Source organism: Danio rerio, chromosome 19, assembly GCF_052040795.2.
Source record: "Danio rerio strain M-AB ecotype USA chromosome 19, GRCz13ab, whole genome shotgun sequence".
Taxonomy (NCBI): domain Eukaryota; kingdom Metazoa; phylum Chordata; class Actinopteri; order Cypriniformes; family Danionidae; genus Danio; species Danio rerio.
The window spans coordinates 38,777,935-38,801,240 of NC_141039.2; the positions used below are offsets into that span (position 1 = coordinate 38,777,935).

The 23,306-nt window shown below is 34.2% G+C and overlaps 1 protein-coding gene and 1 long non-coding RNA gene across 4 annotated transcripts in view; one reads left to right on the forward strand and one right to left on the reverse strand.

Moving 5' to 3' along the window:
• csmd2 (CUB and Sushi multiple domains 2) overlaps positions 1 to 23,306 on the reverse strand; it is a 543,176-nt gene that overhangs the window by 512,829 nt on the left and 7,041 nt on the right. Inside the window, exon 1 of one of the 2 annotated variants that reach the window (XM_087295938.2) lies at positions 3,941 to 4,066. The exons of the other annotated variant lie outside the window; for it this stretch is intronic. The gene's annotated coding sequence lies outside the window, so the exon portion shown is untranslated. Of the gene's footprint in view, positions 1 to 3,940; positions 4,067 to 23,306 lie in introns of those variants that run through there. 2 annotated transcript variants of the gene reach the window in all.
• LOC141379154 (uncharacterized) lies at positions 4,580 to 22,329 on the forward strand. 2 transcript variants are annotated; one of them, XR_015517042.2, is made up of 4 exons: positions 4,580 to 4,654; positions 6,804 to 6,976; positions 10,027 to 10,104; positions 21,723 to 22,329. It is a non-coding gene; the product is annotated as an uncharacterized LOC141379154 (long non-coding RNA). The 2 variants fall into 2 exon arrangements; XR_015517041.2 differs by lacking the exon at positions 10,027 to 10,104.

Genomic DNA, 23,306 nt, shown 5'->3' on the forward strand with positions numbered 1-23,306 from the left:
TAGAAAAATTTTGCAAGTACATATTAACTTACACTAATCCCAACCCCAACCTAACAGTCTAGCTATAATCTAATAAGAATTAGTTGGCATGTAGATGCAATGTAACTTAAATTCATCAAAATAAAGTGATACCCTTGTTTCTCTTAAGGATGTTGTTGTTTTTGTGGTGATTTGACTTACTGATCTGTAAATTGTGTGTGTGTGTGTGTGTGTGTGTGTGTGTGTGTGTGTGTGTGTGTGTGTGTGTGTGTGTGTGTGTGTGTGTGTGTGTGTGTGTGTGAGAGTGTGTGTGTGTGTGTGTGTGTGTTTTCCACATATAAACATTCATGAATAATGAATAACAAATAAACATAAATAACAAATAAACATTTATTTAAATTTTTAACTCAAATTCAAACTGTCAAAAAGATAAAAATTTTTCAAATTTGTCTATGAACTAACGAACAAACAACAAACGAATAAACAAACAAATTATACAGCATTTTTAATATTGGCCAAATGTCCTATCGATACTACCCTCTGTAATATTTAAGAAATCATTAAATGCACTCACGCAAACAGCAACACTACTGAAACAAAACAAGAAACCACAACAAATCTAATGCAAGCTAGGGCTGCACAATATATCATTTCAGCATTGATATTGCCATATGTGAATCAGCAATAGTCACATTGCGGGATCAGCAATGTCAAAGTTTCAGCACCACAGTTCAGTACATGTGATTTGTGAGATTATCGCAAAGTTTAACCATAACATAGAGTAATTTTTTCATTTGGATATGTTTTTTAAGACTGTGTAAGACTTAAGCAAACGTAAACCAAGAGCTTAAAAAGGTAAACAAAAAACTCCATTCATTCATTCATTCATTCATTCATTCATTCATTCATTTCCCTTCGGCTTAGTCTTTTTATTTATCAGGGGTCACCACAGCAGAATAAACCACCAACTATTCCAGCATGTTTTACACAGCGGATGCTCTTCCAGCCGCAACCCATAACTGGGAAACACCCATACACACTCTTATTCACACACACTCATACACTGCTGCCAATTTTAGTTCATCCTATTCACTTAATTGCATGTCGTTAAATATGGGGGAAACCGGAGCACCCTAAGGAAACCCACACGAAGGGGGAAAACATGCAAACTCCACACAGAAATGGCAATTGTTCCAGCCGGAACTGGAACCAGCAATCTTCTTGCTGTGAGGCGACTATGCTAACCACTGAGCCGCCTAAACAAAAAAAATTGTGTTTAATTATTTATACAATGAAGACTGTAAACTATACGGTGCTATTTTATATATTGTCATTGGACTTCTTTACCTCAATACTGTTGGATTCCACACAAAACCATACAATTAATTAGTATCTGTTCAATCGTATTGTATTTTATGCAAATATTCCACTACAAAATAATCCCATTCAATGTAAAATGATGAATTCTTTTTGTGAAATTATATTTATATTGCAATATATGTCTCGCAGACAAACTAAACAACACAATGTCAGTTTTTGTCCAATATCATGTAGTCCTAACGGATACTAATCTTACAGTTTATCAATTTTTTCATTGTTAAATGAATCTGAATATCTGTGATGTTGTTAGGTGACTAAAACATCATTAGAATTGCATAATTAGAGGACATCTGATATTACTAGGGCCCATATTCCATGAAAACAAACCCAACATGTCCACAAAACAAACGCAAACCCAACACATCTGCTTATATCACGTTATCATCCCAGAATGGAGATTACACAGAGATTAATGAAAAACCAAGCTTGATCAGAATGTCACATATGCACAATTAATTAAAGCATTTATCCAAAGCAAACCCACGGCAAAGCTCTTAATGCAAATATCCTATATGCTTAACATGGATCGTGATTATGCACGAAAAATGAAACTCACTTCCTTATTCGGTATGCATAACCTGTGAAGGCTGTTTTTATTGGGTAACTTGTGTAGAACTGGGATTTGGATCTCTTAAGGCAGAAAGCACTGCCTACCACCATGGAATTTTAATAAATAAGTGAAAATACATTTGAGAAAGGAAAAACCTGAGGTGATTTTTCAAACTAAGGTTTCCTGCACACAACTGAAAAACAGTTCAGTGCCATTCAGGTAATTTGCCTTTGGCTAGTGTCCATATTCAGTATTTTAAGCTTTGTTTTTTTAATGATAATGCAACAGACTGTTTAGGATTTGGAGGACAGCTCTCCCTGTGTTCAGAAGGCACGGTGTGTGTGATAAAAGACACACAATATTTAGGCTAGAAAGCATAGGAAAATAAGAAGCTAAGTAGAAAAGGCTGGGATTCATTTGGGAGCTGAGATGTTTGTGGATCTTTAAGATTCATCTCAAGCTTGTTTACTTGACTCAAATTCGAACCACACCGCATTAGCATAAAGCTTGAAATGGTTTACTTGTTTCGAAAAGCTAGAAAGCGTGGTAGGAAACAATACATCATTTTTTTTTGTACTCAATCCCACGGGAAGGTTTGTGTGAGGTTGTGCCAGTATGAACCATTGCGAAAAAGCACTTGACCTCTGGATACAGACTCTTTTATGGCTCTGTGGGGTTTTACGGCTTCAAGTCTTTTCTGTGAAGCACTACAATATTAAGAATGAAACTCAGGTCATTTCTGACCACTGAGAGCAATGCAGGGGGGAAAAAAATGAAGCGATTCCTTCAGCCATGAAATATCGAGACTCTCCGTTCAACAAGAAACAAGAACAAAATGTAGACAAGAGTCACCACACTGCTTTTCAATTGAAAGGGACATATATAATAGGCCTATATATATATATATATATATATATATATATATATATATATATATATATATATATATATATATATATATATATATAAATATATATATATATATATATATACACACACACACATTTCTTTTTACTCACCATCAATCCATTTAAGTATTGCTCAGATCGATCATTTCACATCATAAAAACCTGAGTGTATCATGAGGATTTGAAGTGCCCAGTTTTATAAATCACAGCATCAAACACTTGAAGACTTATTAGGTGATTTATTTGAACATATATACTCCATGTTACACTGGACTATAACACGTCCAAGGTATTGAATGAAAATGTCAGGTCTTTTGTTTAACACTTTACAATAAGGCTCTTTTTCTTAAAAACAGTTATTTAAACTGAACTGGTCATGAAAACACTTGTAAAGCATAAAGGTATTCATTTGAGGTGATGTTAATATGATAGTTGATTTTTAATAATTTATTAGCATTCTAAGTTGTGACTGTTTTATATGCTGATAACTTTAGCACAAATGACTAAAAGTTTAGATGTATTTTTAACTAGCATTGACATAAATTCCGTCACAAACATAAGTCTATTTCACTGTTTAAGTTAAAACATTAATTTAAAGAATTAGGACTGATTTCAAGACATAAAAAAGATATTCTGCTGGGGAAAAAAACAATCACCTTAAGTTGCATCTGAGAGTTAGCAAATTTTTTATTGAACTATCCCAATTAACTATAGTTCAGGAGAGACAGATGTGAATATAAAAAGGGACACGTTTGTCATTTTTTTTTCTTTTTGTCCTTCTAATAGTATCAGCACTTACAAGGTTTTTTTTAACAATTGCCTACTATCTCTTAGTACAGGGGTGTCCAAAATCTGTCCTGGAGGGCATATTTTAGTTCCAACAGTAACGTTAACGTTAATTAAACACACGTGAACCAGCTAATCAAGCTCTTTCTAGACCGGTCCTCCATGAACGAGTTTGGACAACCCTAGTATCTGGGGTTCACGAACACAGTATGACACAATAATTCTTACCACGACCGCCCACGCTAACTATCACACTATTGGTAGCTCAACGGCTTAAAACAACTCGATGCTGAACTATATTAGCTCAATAAACAATTTACTAGAAGTTGTCTCTTACATTTCTTTCTTTAAATATGCTCCTTCAAATATAATTCCACAGGATCAAATTCACCTCCGATGTTGAATGGATAAGCGTTCCTGAATCAATCGTGAATGATTCGTGAATGAATCGATTCGAATGAGCCATGATTCACTCAAGTGATTTGGTGATTCATTAAAAGTAAATGAATGACTATTTTGGAATCAGTTTAGTAAATGATTCAATTACTGATACACAAAGTAAATCGATTCCTTTCAGAATGAATCAGTAGTTTGTTCAGTTACTTGTCGCCATCTATGGCAGTAATAGTTACTACAATATATATTTCAGTTAGCCTAAAGTGCTGATATTTTTGATTGTAATATTCTACTTTTCTGCTTACAGTGCAATTACTGGTCATATAAGCCAAAACTATAATAAAGGGCAGAATATTTATAACCATAAGTTTGTGTTTGCATTCACAACACAATATCTTCAGTCCAGAACAAAGGCTTTAGAGCAGGGGTGATCAATCCTATTCCTGGAGAGCTACCTACCTGCAGATTTCAGTTGCTACCCATATCAAACACACCTGAACCAATTAATTAGGACCTGAACACCACTTGATAATTACAGGCAGGTGTGTTTGATATGGGTAGCAACTGAAATCTGCAGAAAGGTAGCTCTACAGGAACAGGATTGAGCACCCCTGCTTTAGAGCATGGCCTACACTGTAGAACCCAAAAAGATAAGGTAAATCAAATCGTTTGATGAAACAGAGTGCAAAAAACATTTAAGTTCAAAAACTAACCCTAAAGAGTACTTTAAAGCAATTTGAGCACAGTAAAATCCAATAAATGACGAGAACTCAAACCAACTGAGTACAGTAAAACTCAATAGGTAATAATGAGTTATTTAATTAACTAATTTCCTTCAACGCTGAGTTCAAAACTCTTTTCAAATGAGTAGAATTAACTTTGAGTCAATTTTGAGTTGACTACACTCATTTCATTTGATAAAGTTGACTGTTGGGTTTTACTGTGTATATTAAGAAAATTGTGTTCTTGTTAATTTTCTTTATATTTCTTGCGCAACATAACTAGATAAGAAAGATTGTGAATCAAGATTATGAATTATTATTATTATTATTATTAACATTTGAATACTGTAAGTGCTTGCAACTTAAAACATGTCAATAGAAAATAGCGTTAATTATTTTGTATAGACAAGGCACTGCTAGTTTACACTGCAAGAAACTAAATAAAACAATAAACACCATAAAGCAATGAATACTTTAAAATAATTTCAATGTTAAGTTAACGTTCATTTATAAACTGTTTAAAAAACAGCAAGTGTTTACCAAAGTGCTGTACAGGCATTTCTGTGTGGAGTTTGCATGTTCTCCCTGTGTTGGCGTGGGTTTCCTCCGGGTGCTCCAGTTTACCCCACAAGTCCAAAGACATGTGCTATAGGTGAATTGAATAAGCTAAAATGGCCGTAGTGAATGTAAGTAAAAGAGTGTGCATGGGTGTTTCCCAGTGATGGGTTGCAGCTGTTAGGGCATCCGCTGTGTAAAACGTATGCTGGATAAATTGGCGGTTCATTCCTCTGTGGCAACCCCTGATTAATAAAGGGATTAAGCCAAAAAGAAAATGAGTTAATTCAAATTATTATTACAAAATTATTTTCTTAACAAAAAAAATTGATCATGTTTAGACAATGTATTAATTTATTAGTAGTATTAGTATTAGTTTCTTTCTTTGAGCAGATTTACTAATCCATTAAGTAAGTTACATGTGAATTGAGATTAATTACATGAATGCAGCCTCGCGTTCATTTCCAGTAGGCAAAAATGTTCATAGCACCTACTGTAAACACTTTACTGAGTCTCACACACTCACCACATCATCTCTCTCTCTGGTTATTTCAGCATACATTCTGAGCTCACTGCGTTATCAGTCCTGTATCAGGGCCTTTTTGCATCTGTTTAATGTTTCCCAGCATATTAGTGTGGTGAAATGAAAAAGGAGCGAACGCTTTGACCTTGTTTAGCATGACTGCAGAGACCACCTCCAGAGTCAACCAATGTTTGTTTTGCCTCCGCTGTTGTTTTGCTGCTACGGGGCTGCAGCGCCTCGGCATGACACTTTGATAAATCGATCTCTGCCGTACCGTACTACGCCAGGACAGCAATCCTTCAGAGTGCCCCGCAATCAGAGATCTTAAGAGGGAAGGGGAGTAGGAGAGGGGTGGGAGAAAGCTGGAGTAGCTGGACTGGACTTTCTTCATCGCTTTAACTGGAAGTCAACACACCATCACTGAAGTACAAGACCTAGAGAGTGGATTTCTGCCAGTTGTTTTATTAAGGCTGTCCCAACAATCACCTGTTATTGAGATTACAATCCCAGTATGATGCAACCACCCAGTTCTATAGATTCAATATATAGTCATATAACACATAAAACTTAATAGCTGGACAGACAGATGGATAGACGGATGGATGGATAGATGGACGGATGAATTAAACTACTCAAAATAATTAAATATTAGACGTTTCAGTCAAAATATTTGCACATTGTGCATGTTTCTTCTTTAATATTCTGTGTTGAATAATTTGTAAGACAATTCTTCTGTATGTGAGTAATGCTGTTTATGTAATATACACAGCAAGAAAAATGTATATTCTCAAAAATTATGAATATTAATAAATAGCAAACAAATTTTTACTTTGAACTAAAATATTAAATTCAAACACACAAAAGTAAACAATCAAATATTGAAAAATATTTTATGTATGTTAAAACTGATGATATGGATGATAGCCATGTGATGTTGTGCGAATAACAGTACTCGTACTGCCTCTTAACCCTTCACTCTTGTGTATTACTCTGCCCACATACAGAGACAAACAGAGCACACTCTACAGTCAGAAAATTGTTGTTGCTGTTGGACAACATTGGATTTAGTGAACATGGATTTAGTGCATTGGCCGTTATCAACCTGAGCACACCAAAAAAAGTGATGGTTGACGTTTTTCCACAAGATGGCGACAGAGACCGCATAATAAGTCCTTAGGTAAGAAAAACAGCTTTTTCCCAGTGTAAATTTCAAACTACAGCAAAACAAATCATTCTAAAACTGGTTGGTGATATTCCATCTCTCTCTTTTGTATTTTGTAGTTCTGTATTTATACCACAAAAACTGGTAGTGTGCTTTGCCCTGGCTTTTTCATGGGGTTAATTATTGTCATCCCCAGATTACAACAGAGAAATACAGGGAAATATCTGTAGACTAATGGCATTACACGCCGTTTAGCATTATAATCTTAAAATGTGAGCAAAAGTGACCCGTTTTGTCATCCCTTTAGATATTATGCTAGGGAATTATTCAAATACTAGCTCTAAATTTGACAATGGGGAAAAAGCAATGATTTCTGCTGTTCTGACGTCAGCTGCAGATGTGAATGAATGGCAGACGAAAGTAGTTCCTCTTACAAAAGGGTTTTTTAGACTCCGTGTTTGATTTTCTTTTTTTACACTTGATTATGCCGTCAAACTTGTATGCATGCAATATCACACTCGTAGAAAATTGCGATGTGGTTGTAGTTTACATTACATCTTGGCACTAAGGCACTCGGCCGCAATGCACACTACACCCCAGTGGCAAAATACAGCCACATCACATTGCTACAAGTGTGATATTGCTCATTTACTTGATTATATATATATATATATATATATATATATATATATATATATATATATATATATATATATATATATATATATATATATATATATATATATATATATATGTATATATATGTATATATATATATATATATATATATATATATATATATGTATATGTATATGTATGTGTGTGTGTGTGTGTGTGTGTGTGTGTATAGTATGACTATTTAAACAAATTAATGATTGACTGTTTATTAGAAATTAATTATGGTATTTATATCTGTATTTATAACATTGTTTTGAGCTATAGATTATTTCCTTTTCAGTTAGGATGGCTATGTTTGCAGAATGAATGAGGCAGGAAGGTTTTGACATTCACCGAGATTAACAAAGGATAACAGCAATCTGTCATTGGCAGTAAATTCTGGTTTCAGATATTATCCTATTAAGCTTCTGATAGGTATGAATAGGATAGGATCTGTTCTGTTGCCAAGGCACAGCTTTAGCCCGGAATCCGAGCACTGTATGTCTTTAATTACAAACACTGTTTGGCAAAAACATAAAATTCATAATGTCAAATATATTGATATGTCTGTCATCTTCACTCCATCAATACAATTAGATGACCCTAATGGTAGAATACCTCAAAACAACAACTCTAAAGTAGAAAAAAATTCTTAAAAATGTAATGTGAAGCATTTATGACTGTATTAAGTGGTGAAGTGTTAATTAATTGCATTTACATTTTTTTTTTTTGAGTAAGGTTACCAAGCAATGCCAGTCAGTGTGACTTACTTAATATTCATGAGTATAGCTTTAACCATTGAAGTATTCATAAATACTGGATTTGTCCTGAATTTTAGCTGTTCCTGTCTTCCTTCTTTTTCTTTTCATGGTTAATTGAGTGTAAAAAATGCATCCAAATCAGAGAGCCAAAATTAAAGCTCGTGAGGTTCTCTTGTTCCAGCATTTAGTGTTAAACATATGGCTTGGAATAAGAAAGCTGCATTTTTATAATGAAATGAAGGGATTCAGATTTAGTGAAGAGGAAAAATACATAAGGCAGCACAAGGTAAATAGCATTCATCCTGCTTACAGTATGATTACTGCTTGTTAGCATGTGCTTTGAAACGTGTTGCACATTGTGAGCTGGGCGGTACTAATTTCATCAGCCCACCTGTCTTGCTGCACCTGTGAAATGTATATATAAACAGTATTTGTGCTATGGAAAGCAGCAAACGCATCCAGGTGAAACCTCCCACTTCTGACAGAGTTAAAGTTAAAGCTAATGCCTCGCCAGCCATAGCAGATAATCTTTACAATCTCTGGAAATGCATTCCCTTTAGCTTTGCTGCCATAGCTCTGCTGTAAATTGGGCACCTAAGAGACAAATGGGTCTGACTCACCAGTTTTCATAAGCACTTCAAATCGATCATATTTCCTTTTTTCAAGGACCATTGGAAAATGCCATTAGGGCCCGAGTTCAGTTACACCATACCAACAAGGCAGATGTGAATGGGGATTTCAAATATGCCAACACAAGAGGAAAAACAACCTTCTTAGTCCCACAAATCTCTCTATGTACAAGCAGCTGCCTTCTAATGTGTCAAAGAATTGGCTCCGGGCTCCATCATATCTGCATTAGCCCAAGAATGCCCGCCATTACAATAGAAATCGGCAGCCTCAGCTTTCCTGGGTAAATCCATACATTAAGCTAATGTTTGTGTGATGTGATTGCAGAGACCATTAATAGAAAGGCAAATGTTGTGGAAAGAGGAGAAAATTGACTCTACTTTTAGAGAGGCGGCATCGCTGTTGTTTTCAGTGTGTCAACAGATGACAATCAACACAGCTGGAGTCAGTGTGCTACTGTTAGGTATATGATGATGTTTGCAATCTCTCTTAAGAGTCATATTTTACATTTTTACCAAGTTACCCATAAAGCTATCTTTCTGTGATGTTGTGGCTGCATAACAACATAAGCTACTATGAAAATGATCACCACAGATACTGATTATGTGCTTTATTCAACGTTAAATGTTACCAGTTTGAGTTAGAATTTTTTACATGAGAAGTACATTTTACCATTAGAAATACAGATTCTGTCATTTTGATCATTTTTAAAATGTTGTAATTTAATAACTTTGTTTCAAGAGTTTACACTTACCTGATGATTGATTATAAAGCTTGTTTGGCATGCTGTCTCGGGAGAGAGCCCTGACTCATAAGATCCTCAAGCCTGGGGCATATACTGGGGTTTGCAAGGCGAGAGGGGAGTTTGAGCTCAGGTAGATCTCGAGAACTCCCCTGCTGTAGTAACTAATGAACAGATAGTAATTGCTCTTAAGAGATAACTATTAACTAGGAGCTTGTCTATGGTGCCAATTTGGATTAGTCAATTAACTTAGGTTGCATGTTTTTTGATCGTGGTAGGAAACCGGAGAACCCGGGGGAATCCCAAGTGAGCATGAGGAAAACGTGTAAACCTGCACAGAAACGCCGGCTGGCTTGGTAAGAACTAGGCAATAGTGCTAACCACTGGCCCACCGTGCCACCCATCTAGGAATGGAGGAGGAGTAGGGGTGGAAGATGAAGATGGCTGTCATATGGAACTTAGGGTATTTATAGTGGCTTAGGAAATGTCTGATTGGTAAATCATAAACTGAATGATGCGGGGCCAGCTGCAAGCAATCATAAGCACGTGATTCTCACGAAATTATTTGATAAAAAAAATTCACTTAAATACACCCACAAATCTTCAGCATCTTGATTTTTCCATTTTTTTTTTTTTTTTACATTGTTATATCATTAAAATTACCAGTGTTGGGGGTAACACGTTATATGAAACTGGATGCAAAGCAATACACCTGCACCCCAGCTTTAGCTGTGATTGAAATCACTTCACATACTCTTATAAAAAAATATAATTAGACTAAACTAAAAAATAAGGTTATTGCTTTTATTGTTGAGGAGGTGCAGCCGCTGTCTAACTTTACTGTAGAAGCAATTAAGTTATGTTTTGTAATATAGTACAATTTTTTTCTCTTTTGGGAAACAATGTACACATTTGTTAAGGCCACGTGAAGCAATTTGTTCAATGTATAAAGCTCAAAGATTTATTTTAATTTGGGGATGTTTTTTTGTCATCTTACTGTTCATTTTGTTATTAAACAAATCTGTTTTTGCCTTAATATAAATTATTTCATGTTAGTACTTCTAGGCTGTCCTTATTTCAATGGACAGTGAATTTACTTAACTAATAACACAAAACATTCAAAAGTAACAAACACATAATATTACAAGCTTTCATTAATCTGTATATACAGCATGTATAGCTCTCTGCTCAGAAAGTTCTCAGAATATTATTTTATCCTACATCTTTTTAAAGGAAAATGAAGGTGTATGTTATATAAGGGGTTGTTAAATGCAGAGCTTCTGAAAGAGATAAAACCTCAGACAGGTAAGGAAAAGTGACGCAAAAGTAACTCAAAAGTAATATATAAAAAAAATAATAACTAAGTAACGCAATTAGTTACTTTTTTAGGGGAGTAACTCAATAATGTAATGAACTACTTTTTAAAAGTAACTTTACCCAACAATAAAAATTACAACCACAAAAGAGTTCTGAGTATTTAATCATTTAATTATTCATTTTCCTTCAGTTTAGCCCGTTTTATATCAGGGGTTACCACAGCAGAATGAACCACCAACTATTCCAGCAAATGTTTTATGCAGCAGATGCCTTTCCAGCCACAACCCAGTACTGGGAAAATGTATTTCTAGATGGAGTTACCATAGTGGTCAGAATGACCGAATGCATTTCAATGTCCATTAATATTTTGTTGCCTTAAAATGTGTGCCTCTGTTGCCTAGCAACTTCCTGCTAACAAAAACCTATTTTTTTTGGTAGCAAAAACATAACTTTCACAATTTATTACATATCTTTCAACACAACATATTCAGTGCCATGAAAAACCTTGGCTCTTCTGCTTAAACTAGTACACATTTACAAGCTGTGCTGGTAAAAATATCTTATATTTAGGATAATGCCCTCATAAAACAAGACATTCAAAGCTTCTATTGACATATTAAAGTTAAGATTTGATAGTCTGGATCATATGCTATGAAGTCAGAATGACTGTTATGGCCATTCAAGTTGCTATAGATTTCTGGTACTTTTGTCATAAATAAATTACCATACTGAAAGCGGCAGGTGATAGTTTACCTTAGCTCCTAAAAATAAAATAGCTAGCAAGCCATGTTTCATCTTTGGAATACATATTATGTGATTTTAATTAAAATCTGAACACTTTATCTTCCATAGACTCCTCCACAACTGTTCATCTCGTTCAGAAAAACACCAAAACTTTTACCAAAAATGCCTTTGTTAGTTTATCTAGAACATATTACACACTATAAGATTACCTTTCTGTGCACATAAAACAAAAATAACAACTTTATTCAACAGTTTCTTCTCCTCAGTGTCAGTATAGGGTGCATGTTCTTGGGGGCGCTCCACTCTTTATGCGTCTTGTGCTTGGTTACATTGTTGACGTGTATCATGAATATGCCTGTGCTTTGTTTCAAACAGAGAAAGTCACAAGCATTCAGGTACACAATAAAAAACAACGCTCATGCACACACGCCCTATTCTGACAATAAGGAGAAGAAACTGTTGAATAGAGTCATTATTTTAGTTTCATGTACAAACAAAAGCATTCTCCTCACTTTGTAATATACGGGTTCAACCACCGGAAGCATATTTGAATTGATTTTTAACCAGTTTGTTGGTTCATCATCACATCCCTAGCTAGAAGAGTTAAAATACCAATACACTATAGATTGCTTGTTGATCTGAGGAAATTCTACTTTTGAAACGAAAGATCAGTTCATACATTTTGCAAAAAAAAAAAAAAAAAAAAATCGAACTTATGACCTTGGCGTTGTGGGAGCCATGCAGTACTGTTTATGCTATATAACTCCATTAATGGGTTTGCAATAAATACAGTATGTGGAAGACTCATGAATATTTCATGAGCTCTTGCAGCACATTTGACAAGGTTTGAGGATAATCTTGCTTTCAGTGCTCTTAAAAGTAGCCTAAACCTCAGGTTTGGTAAATAAATATTCAGCATAATCTTTATTACCTCAGATTTTTGTTCACCCAATTTCTTGACGAGAAAAAAAATATGGGTTACAGAAAAAAAAAAAAAAAAAAACACTGGTCCAATGTGTAATCTTTAGACAGATTTCTTAAAAAAGAACAGCTTGTTATAGGGCGAATAAATATTACTTTACAAATTGTATTGTAAATAATTCATATGAACATTTGTATATTACTATTATAATATTAGTGAAATTAATTTTAAAACTGAATAAACATATATTTACCCACATTTACACATGTAAATATATAGACTCAATGATGACCTAAAAATGTTCGGAAATCTGCAGATTTCTGCGCGCGCAGATTCCGTGTGGGCCTACCTATAGCTAAAGTTAAGCATTATCTAACTGGATTAAAACTAGTACCAGTGTAATGTTATGTGCATGTCATCATGAAATTACAGATGTACGGTGGCCGAGAGAGCTTAACATGCTGCAATTTAAGAAAACGTGTGCAATTACAAAAAGACTGCAGCAAATTGAGAAAAAGATCTTCGTCCATTTGACAACACATATGCTGCAAATTGTCACAATGCAAACACTTTTTTAAACGCAAACAATTAATAAAATGCGCTGCATTTCATAACAACGCTAACATTTTACGAAAACGCGCTGCATTTTCTCACAACACATGAAGAACAGAACACAGCGCAATGTTTCAAGGGGACCCAAAAAACATGGCGGACACCGTTGTGCTGTGACTATTGCTAAGTGAAGTCGTAGGTGATCTTTGAAAGGAAAGTTTTTTGTGTGTTTATTTTAATATCCCAATTCCTGTGTCTGTAGTATTTTTTAACCTTTATAACCATAACCTAAATAGCTGGGTTCGTCACATTTTAGGGTCTCCTTGAAACATTTTAAAAATGTGTTTGCGTTGTGATGATTTGCTCTCAAACTGATGAAGATCTTTTTTTTTTTTTTATTTGCTGGCGTTTTTTGTAATGTAGAGGAGAATCCATGAAGTCAAGTTGTATGCAAAAACCCAGAAGCAAGCAAGCATTTTAGCAGTTCCGGTTCCCTCATCACAAAGTCAATGGGGTTTTTTTAAATATGGGATTTAGATTAAATCGCTTAAATAAGGTTCGTGGCTACCACAAAGTCAGGATACTTCCATGTTTTATTCTATGACAACAACAGTTAATCTCCATTCTTGATTTTTTAAATCGGTTACGCTTCTTTAAAAAGACGGTTGCTATCAAGTTGCTAAATGGGATTACAGGTGATATTGGAGACATTATACGTCATCGAGCTGATCTGGTCTGGAACACAGTTTCTTTGCATAGGACATTTGGATTTTCCCGTTATTTAGGTATTTTCATAAATAGTATTTTTTAGTTTGTAGCATTTTTCTAATTGATAATTCATATTGTGTGTAGATAATGCTAAAAGGTGTATTTTTATGTGAGGATTATCCAGTTAGACAAAACGTGCTAGTGTAATTAACTGTGTTTAAACACAGAGCTTATGATTTGCAATTTTTAAAAAGCCTATGGGAAAATCCTATAAGGATTTTATTGAGGGAAAGCAGTCGATGCTAGCAGCCGATTGGCCTACATGGTGACGTCATAGTTCCTCCACTCTATTGTATGAGATTTCTTAAATTGCAGAATGTTAAGCTCTCTTGGCCACCATACATATGGCATGTACATATGATTTGCGCAAGCAAGCAGCTTAAACATACTATAATTACTTACTGTATAAAGTTACAGTTACCAGCTAGCTGGTGTAAAAGTAATGAATGTATTGTGCTACTGTATGTGTGAATATCATCATAAAATTACGTATTCCCACAGCATTACTAATCAAAATGCCATTATGAGTGTCCCATTTTGACTATTTTTCCTTATTTCCTATTTGTGGTTGAGTATTTCAGTACTGAGGTTGAGTGAATTAACATATTTTTATTTGATTTGGGGTGGTGAACTATCCTTTTAAAGGCATGAGTCATTCCCAAGCACACACACACACACACACACACACACACACACACACACACACACACACACACACACACACACACACACACACACACACACACACACACACACAAAACACTTAGTAACCTTTTCATGGTAAAGTTACAAAAAAACTTTGCTAACATTGTTGTCATGCCAACATAAAAATCTAAAAGGACCATACATGGTCAACTCTGGAGCTAAAATAATACACACATCACAACAGAGAGCTTCATATTTCTGCTTGTAATCTCTCCAAAAAATGGCCTATTCACTTTCATCGCACATGCCTGAACACAACCTTGATTTTTGCTTTTGTTAAAGGAATGTCAAACAAAAATAATTAAGTGCCACAAACATCTGATGCAGACAGATGTCACATTTTAACCCTGCTTTACAAAAACCAAGGGTCAGGCAGTGTAAACAGGCTGTTAAAAGTTAATCACAGCCACAAAACAAGAAAAATATGCTTGATTACAAGTAGAAAGTCTTTTATTGTCAAGGGCATCAGCTCAAACAACCCTGTATTAGCTTCACATTAAATATGCATTGCAGTGACAACAGATACGCTGTTGTGTTTGCATGAAGCCGATGTTTTAATTCAGCCTGGAACAGAAAATGCTGTCGACCTGCATGTTAAAGTGTCTCAGATATTCATTACGCTATGAATATTACAGGTTAGTGTTTTGTTTCATTGCCGTGAGCAAAGAACGCTGTAAAATGGCCCGGCTGGCCTCAATAGCTCAGCGTTTCAAAGCGACGATCCTGACTGAGCCGAGAGCACACACAAGGAGTGCATTTCAGGCAGAATTTAGTGCACTTTCAGCCCCATTACAGAGCCACAATGGCCCAGTGTTCGGATCTAACATGGGTCTTCAATGAAACTGGCTTCAGCCATCGTATAGCTTTGTGCTGTTAATCTCTCTTGCCTCCTCCTTTCTAGCACGCAGGCAACGAACGAGAGGCCAATCCATTGAGGAATTACACAATTACTCATGCTGTTTCTTTTTCGGGGCTTAAAACTGCATAGCTAAGCATTGCATTCCTTCTCCCTGTGATTGAAGATTTGTGTGCAAACATGTTTGTTTAGATTCTCTTTAAATAAGCCTACAGTTCATTTAACGCTGAACGAGGGGATGAATAGGGAATGAATGTAGCCCTGTTTTGTATTGAGGCAGCATGAAGGTGCCAATCCCCATGCCAACGGCCAAGAGGATAGACTTTAAATGAAGAACTCTCTCTGTCGGCCCCCTCACCAGTCACCATTCTGGTAAATGCAACTCTCTTCAAGGCTGTAATTAATGGGGCTGAAAGGATTTGAGATGATTCTGTGGGGTTGCAGGTCCAGTGGGGTCTGAATGATAATAACAACATGATTGATGGAGGACAATGAGTCAATGTCTTTTAAAAGAAATACAATCAAAAATAAAATTAAAATAAAATAAAACAAAATACAATAAAAATGTAATTAAATTATATATATATATATATATATATATATATATATATATATATATATATATATATATATATTATAAAATACAATAAAACCAAATAAAGGGTTTAACTAAAGTCCGAAATAATACTAGCAGAAGCACTTGGTGGAGTGAAAAATTCAATTTGTATGTAAATAAAAATGTGAATAAAATGATGAGTAATAATGAAAAAATAATTAACTACATAAAACATGCATCATGTATTTTAATAGGAGGATAAATGGCATCATATGATTGATTTAAGGGAATTAACAGGTTGACAAGAAAAAATTAAATTGAATTAAGTTAAACAAAATAATATAAGTAAAATTGGTGAAGGGAAAAATTTAATTCAATTGATATATTCAATCAATGTAAATAAAATGATGATAATAATGAAAAAAAAAACTTCATAAAAAATTACAATAAATATTTTATTAGGTGAATAAATGACATTATATGATTGACTTGAGGAAATTAAAAGTTTCACACCAGCATTAAAAATATAAAATAAAATAAAATAAAGGAGAATAACATTGAGTAATGTTAAACACTGTAATGTTTTAATAGAGGTTGGTTCAGAAAAAAGCAATGTTTGGGGTAATTGTAGGATTTAACTGAACCAGAGAAGACCAAAATAATATTGGTGAAGGGAAAATTAAAATTCATTTAAAAATAAATGTACATAAAATGACGAGTAATAATGAATAAAACAATCCAGCACTTTTCATTTTAGTTTTGTCCATTAAAAAAAAAAAAAATATATATATATATATATATATATATATATATATATATATATATATATATATATATATATATATATATATATATATATATATATATATATATATATATATATATATAATGAAAACAATCTTCTGTTGCTGTTGTTTTTTATTATACACATTAAGACAGATAATTTCACAATCAAGAGCAATTCAGAACTATTGACTTCAGTGTAGTTCCTTTGATGATGATGATTATTATTATTTTTTATCTCTACAGCATGACGCTGCATAATATCAAGCTTTGTTTGCCAGCCTAGTGCCACTGGATCGATGCTGTTTTAATAACAGAATAATTGAGGTACTAGAGAATTAAAATGATCATCTACAGAATGCTATTGATTGTCTCGTTCGGGAGAGCATAATGACTCATGCTTATAGTTTAATGATTTGTTCCTATTGTTCCTTGAACTTAAATTGGCTTTACAGTGTAAATGCACACTCCCAAGTCAGCAAGGAGAACCAATATATTTAGAAAAATGTTGCTAAACAGAGGGTTACATTCCTATTTACTTTATTTGTATTTATTTGTCTATACAATGAAAGACAATAGGAACAAAAATGTTTGGTTATCAATATTCTTTAATTTATATTGTTAATATTATGTTTTAAATTTGAGAATGTTTAACTTACTCAAAAAAAATCATATTATCATTCGTCATTTACTCATCCTCATGCAGTTTTTAAAATGCAGAATTTTTGACAAAGTATATAATACTCAAAGATTACAGCTACTATCCTACATTACTATTTAAACCTTTTCACAAGTTCACACTCACAGATATTTGACTGAATAGAATATGCATATTTGGTGTGCTGTCCAGGGAGAGGGCTCTGAGCTCAGGAAGACACCCTAATTTGTATGATTCCCCTTATCAGGATAGAAAGAGATAGGTTCAGAGCCAGTGTCTAGCCCGGCTTCAGAACGCTCCCCCCTCAGACTTAAGAAGGTATCGGGTTTAATAGTGTGGAGTTGGGGTTGTGGAGGGATGCTGAAGTCAAGAGAAAATGGAGGTATGTTGTGTTTAACTGTTTTTAGGAGTTTAGTCTTGAGCTGATTGGATAATAGAATGATTGTCTGTGATGAATTAGCCTCGTCAAAGACTGTTCATGCTCCTACCAAAATTTGTTTATAAAATATCACTTAAGATTTATGATAATTCTGTTGTTGTTTCTGACCCGAAAAAAACTAAAACAAAAAATAAACAAAATAAAAACACACAAAAAACAAAACAAAACACACACAAAACACAAAAAAGCACAAAAAACTAAACAAAATAAAAACACACAAAAAACAAAACACACAATAAACAAAAGAAAACACAGCAAACAAAACATAAAACAAAAACAAAACAAAACAGAAAAACAAAAAAAGCAAAATAAACAAATAAAAAAACAAAAACAAAAGCAAAAAAAAACACAAAATACAAAATAAAGCAAAACAAAACACAAAAAACAAAACACACAGAAAACAAAAAACTAAAACAAAACACAAACACAATAACACACAAAATACAAAATAAAGCAAAACAAAACACACAAAAAAACACAAAAAATGAATTAAATACAAAAAAATGAAAATAAAATACAATTTAATTTAATATATATTAAACAAAACAAAAGAAAATCATATAAACATAAAACCACGTGAGGGTGAGTAAATGACTAAATTTTCATTTTGGGAAGCCACCTCTTCTGTACTTTTAACCAAGTCAATCTTTGACAAAATCAACTTTCAAGCCATTTAATTTCTTAATACCAAACTAAACTGTAAATATAAACCAACTGTCCTGTCTCTATCCTGTCACAACACCCAAAAATAAGCCTCAAAACCCTGCCTATTCCAGTGCATCCCAGAGTTTTCCTCGCAGACATGAAGTAAGCAGTGCCTGACAGGTGTGTTTGCACTGACACGGATTAGAGCGGATAACAGGCTGCAGCGGGCGACACCCAGCGACCTAACGCCTGTCCGCCTCACTCAGATCTGTGTGTCTCTAAACACCCGCGTCTACACCTTAATCGTGTTTTCTGTCCTGCGCTAATTCATCACTCTTTATCGCTCTATGTAACTCCTTATCTGTTGGCAGTGATCTGCTGAACTCGCCACTTGATAACTGTGCATTATTGGGGAATTAATACTCTTTTAATAGGATGTAAATTATTTCTGACGTTCTTAAAATATGTCTGTAAAGTTTCACCGCAAAGTAGCACACAACTCTTGAGAGTGGCTTGTCAAATTGGTCAGCATTTTGTGAGCGCAAAAACACTAAGTTTGTTTGTCTGTGCCTCTTTAAATGCAAATTAGCAGCTTTTTTACAGGAAAAGGCGGAGCATTTACACCTCATCAAAGTCCAATTTAAAGAATGTCTGTTTACTTATATTTGTAATGCAAGTCCTAACTACAGTTAAGGAATGAGGGAATACTGAAATCTCAAAAACTAGTTCATGAATATGCAAGTGACATATTTAAAATGAGCAATAAGTGATAATTAAGTGATGATCTAAATTAGTGATCTTTAAGTACACTGTAAAAAGAGATTACTTGGCTTTACCGAAAATATATATAGTAAAATAGTTGTCTTATAACTATCAGGTAAACAAACTATGTGCATACTTATAAAAGTCAAGTCAAAGAGTGTACTGACTTTAGTTCAAATCAACTTTTTGCTTTTAAGGCAATGAGTTCACACACTTTTTAAAGTAGCTAATTCCTTTTTACGGTGTGTGTTCAAAACAGGTTATTTCCAATATGCTCCAGCTACTGTGTGTGTGCAGCGGTTGGCATGTATTTCACAATTCACATTTACAGCTGTTTCAATGCTAACTAAAGCCCTCCAGCAAATAACAGCCATGCAATAAAGACTGACGATCAGCTTTTCTGACTGGAAGGCTGGATTTCCTTCGATGTCGTGGCTTACTTTACTGCTCTGTTCCAATTTGCTGGTCTTTGCAAATTAACATACACTATGAGTTCAGTCTATTTACAGAAAACATAAATATGTCATCATGACTTTGCAGTGTATTAGTGTCGATTACGCTGACTGTAAGCAGGATTAATCTGTTGAATAAATAAACTTTTGCCACATTAGTCAGACACCATGTTTAAATACATATATAACACTTCATTGACACTCTTTAACACATATTTTGTTCAAAAAATGAGATTCAATCACAATAGCTATGTTTTAACCCAAGATATACAATAAACCATCCAATGAGTCAAAGAGAACAAAATCATCACTTCTTTATAAACTGTTGCTATATATATATATATATATATATAATAAAATAAATGAAATTTGCTGAAGAAGCCACCTTTTTCTTAAATTACTTGCACCTTAGAAGATGAAGACGAAACACAATTTAAATGCAGTGTCTTTTGGAGGCACAAGGCTTTTTAGAGAGTTTTTAGAATGGCCAAACAGATATTTTACAATGTGGTCGGTGCGCTGATTTGTCCAATAATGCTGTCCCATCACTCCCATTTTTGTGTTCACATGATCAGAGAATTCTTCAGTGAATTATATAAAGCAGTGTTTCTCAACCACATTCCTGGAGGGCCATCAACATTGCATGTCTCCTTTGTCTGTCCCACCCATTACAGGTCTTTCAGTCTCTGCTAAAAAGCTGATGATCTGAATCAGGTATAATTGGTAAAGAAGACATGGAAAATGTGCAGAGCTGGTGGTCCTCCAGGAAAGTGGTTGAAATGCATGATAAAAAAGGACCAACACACCAAATGAAGTACCTAGCAATGCAAGAGTGCAAACTACACTAAAAAAAAAATTATCACGTGACTTTTTTTGATGCACATGCTGGATTTATTTTTTCAGTAAATGCTTTTCCATAGTTTATGCACATCTTTTTCTTATCGGATTAAAAGTTTATCCTATTGCTTATACGTTGTACCCATACATTTTTTATGTGCATTTTCAACATTTATGCACATTTTGGCGTTTCCATTAACCATTTTTAATGCGATATTCCAAAATAGGCATAAAATAGGTGGATAGAAAAATAACTATTTTCCTCCGTGGATGTCGGGACTCTATGGAATCTCTTATGTTAATTGGCTCAAGCTGCTACACAGAAATGTCGAACTGCTGTAGAAGCACCATGGATGGCAATGTGCACATTAAGGGGTGGTAAAATATAAGATCCCCTTCCTATACCACTGGGAGAGCAAAATCTGAATGGTACATTTTTCATATGCTTGCAAAGTAAAGGCCTGTGCACACCGAGACGTTTTTTTCTCATGTTTTCCATCTACGTTTAACACCTCGTGAATAAATAAAAGGCGTCACACCAATGCGCAAAACGGCAGGCGCAAAAACGTAATTTTTAAAGAAACGCCTCATGCTCGTTTTCAAAACCTTCTCCACCAATCAGATTAGCACTTTAGATTAGTGCTTTCAATGTACACTCAAATTTCTTTTCTTTTTTTCCCCCTGTTTTTCAAACTACTTATTTAAAATGAGCTGAATCAACACAATTGTTGAGTTTTATTTGGGACAACTTGTTGTTTTATGTTTATTCCACTTAAATTTGAAAAAAAAGCAATTAAGGTAACTAAATCAATTTGTGTTGGGACAACATGAAGGAATTATGTGGAACCATGCGTTAAGAGTTTTTTGGGACAACTTAATTGTTTTATATTCAATCCACTTAAATGTGTAAAGTTAACTTAATCGATTTGTGTGGAAACATTCTGAATGAATTGTGTGGCACCCTGTATTTTTTAACAGTGTAGATGAAGAGATAAGCTGAAGGGAATCTGCAGTAACTAATGATGAAGCTGTGCCAAATAAAATCTAATTGCAGTCCTTTGACTCTGTTGCACTGTGCCAAAGAGGAATGAAGGATGGGAGGGCAAGAAAAAGAAAGGAGAAAACAATGCAGTTTCGGGTGGAGGAGATCTAAATGGATTAACTGTGTAATGTAATCGCGGCTTATAAAAGATAAGAAAACACTGCATCAAAGTTCTGAAGAGGACCTGGAAGTGACAAGCAGCAAGGCAACAAATCTCTCTTGATCTGGAGTAGACAGAGGCTGCTGGACCACAGGAAGAGGCTGATACATTTATATTCACAATTTACAAAAAACAACAGAATTGCTATAGACAATTATTACTTCTATCATTTGGGATCAGAGAAGTAAATCTGTTACAACGCTGGAATGTTTTATGGAGAATCCATCATCAAAAATAAACTAAAATGATGAACTTTGAAGAATGAACTTTGAATTAGTAAAGTATTTATTGCTATATTCATCAAAATATATATATTTAAGGCAGTTTAATATTATTTAATTATACCAATTTGGAGAATTAATTTGTTTAATAAATTGTTATACAAGAAAAAAAAAGCTTCATTGCTTTTCAATCATTCCAACATTTCTTTTTACAAGTACAAATAATATATATATAATTTTTACGAGTATAAATGATCTATTTATCTATCTATCTATCTATCTATCTATCTATCTATCTATCTATCTATCTATCTATCTATCTATCTATCTATCTATCTATCTATCTATCTGTCTGTCTGTCTGTCTGTCTGTCTGTCTGTCTGTCTGTCTGTCTGTCTGTCTGTCTGTCTGTCTGTCTGTCTGTCTGTCTGTCTGTCTGTCTGTCTGTCTGTCTGTCTGTCTGTCTGTCTGTCTGTCTGTCTGTCTGTCTGCCTGCCTGCCTGCCTGCCTGCCTGCCTGTATACAATATCTATCTATCTATCTATCTATCTATCTATCTATCTATCTATCTATCTATCTATCTATCTATCTATCAACATTTCTTTTTACAAGTACAAATAATATATATATAATTTTTACGAGTATAAATGATCTATTTATCTATCTATCTATCTATCTATCTATCTATCTATCTATCTATCTATCTATCTATCTATCTATCTATCTATCTATCTATCTATCTATCTATCTATCTATCTATCTATCTATCTATCTATCTATCTATCTATCTATCTCCCAACAACTGAACACCATGTATAGTATATCTTCATACCTTTTCAGTCACCACTATACAATCCCACAAAAAAACATTGCAAAAATGACTCCATTTGTCTCAATATGCTCTAAATCATATTTGACCTTGAGTCATTCTTTGCCCAAAATTTACCCAATGTACTCCAAAGTATACTCTAATAAAAAGACATCTGACAGCTGAAGACTCTCCAGCTTCAGCTCTCAGTGCAAAGCGGCAGGTGCATATTTGCCTTGTCCTCAACCCAGGTCTTAGCTGTGTACTGTATATCATGATGGAAACCTTTATTTCACAGATATAACGGAAAACCTTTCAAGTTTTTTTAAAA